This window comes from Penaeus monodon, chromosome 34, assembly GCF_015228065.2.
Source record: "Penaeus monodon isolate SGIC_2016 chromosome 34, NSTDA_Pmon_1, whole genome shotgun sequence".
Lineage (NCBI taxonomy): Eukaryota > Metazoa > Arthropoda > Malacostraca > Decapoda > Penaeidae > Penaeus > Penaeus monodon.
In genome coordinates, this window is record NC_051419.1 from 32453039 (window position 1) to 32454472 (window position 1434).

General features: G+C 35.4%; 1 pseudogene; it reads left to right on the plus strand.

Moving 5' to 3' along the window:
* The window catches only part of LOC119594742, a 3893-nt pseudogene extending 2886 nt beyond the window's left edge, over positions 1–1007 (plus strand).
* The last annotated feature ends 427 nt before the right edge of the window (positions 1008–1434 follow it).

Here is a 1434-nt window from a genome sequence, read left to right on the forward strand (position 1 = left end):
AACTTTGGGCAATTATTCTGAAACACTTTGGGCGCGCGTCTTCATATACGTACATGGGTTGTATTATGTTTTAGGGATATTTTTCGAAATGCTATCTTTTCATATCCGGATTTGGGGGTTCACTTTTGAACACCATCATCTGTCTTTTATCCCCCCTCAGTCCTCCCGGTGGTTCACTAAATCCTTTTGCGTCTCCACCACCGGATATTAATGATAATCTTGCAAGGCAGCCTTCTCGAATGTTGGGTTTCAGGAACACTTTTTTTTATATAGCAATCAATCTACGTAAACAGTGATAATAATACACATTCCTTTTTATCACTTTCAATACCCAGGTCCGTGATGGGTTGCTAGTTATTTTGCCCTGAGTTTGGAAACATTTTAGTGAATTCTTGTCAGGTTTATCTGGCAACACCTTCTGGCTTGGAGGATCCGATCAAGAAAGTGAAGGGACATGGTCACACCACAGGGACCTGTCCATGGGTAAGTTTATCCTATTGGTTCTTTCGTCTTTCCTTTTTTAATCTTCTTTTTTTTCTTAACTTGATGCAACTCGTAATACTGAGCTTTATCTAGTTCAAATTGCAACCACTGAAATATTTTGTATGAAAATCGAGAAAGTATCGACATCAATTCATGATTATTGGCGCGTTTCAGGCACCCCTTTCTGGGGTCTTGCTGACATGAGTGCTCCGTCCCAGGAACCCAACGGAGAAACCAGCGAGAACTGCCTCGCGATCGGTAATTTTTACAATTTCAGGGACTATTCATGTGGTTCAGTGTTCTACCCACTGTGTGTCTACACGGGATGAGCAAATTGCATGGGAAGCGTGCAAGAAAAATTGTTGAAATAGTATTACTAATAATAATTAAGATTTAAAAGAAAAGAGTGATATTAACATAAATTGGAATAAAATACGAATATAGATGAGAAATAAAAGACATTTTGTTTTTGCCTTGTAAGCATTCTTTCAATATATTAGTGGCTAATAAAAGGTGCAATTATATATACTTTCATCTATTTCCTTTTTGGCTCTTGCCAGTTCAACAGACACACAATTCATGTAACATGTAACGGCATTCTCTACACATACCAAATCATGCCTTATTAACAGGGTGGCGTTAAACAAATATACAGTTATATTGTGACAAATGGTTTCAATATATTTGCTTATCTACTTTACTAATTTCTCCCTTTTTAATTATGTCTTCCAGGCGTCTCATATCATCTTAATTAGATATATGTGATTTGAGGGTGTAAAATATAAATAATATCAGAATAATGACAAAATGTCTAATGAAACAAATCGTCATACACTTGAAAACACAGTAGAAATGAAAGAAATATAACTTCACACAAATAAAAAATTAAATAACATGCAGCAAAAATAAAGATATAAGAATAATATTATGTGAACTCCACACAAATAAAGT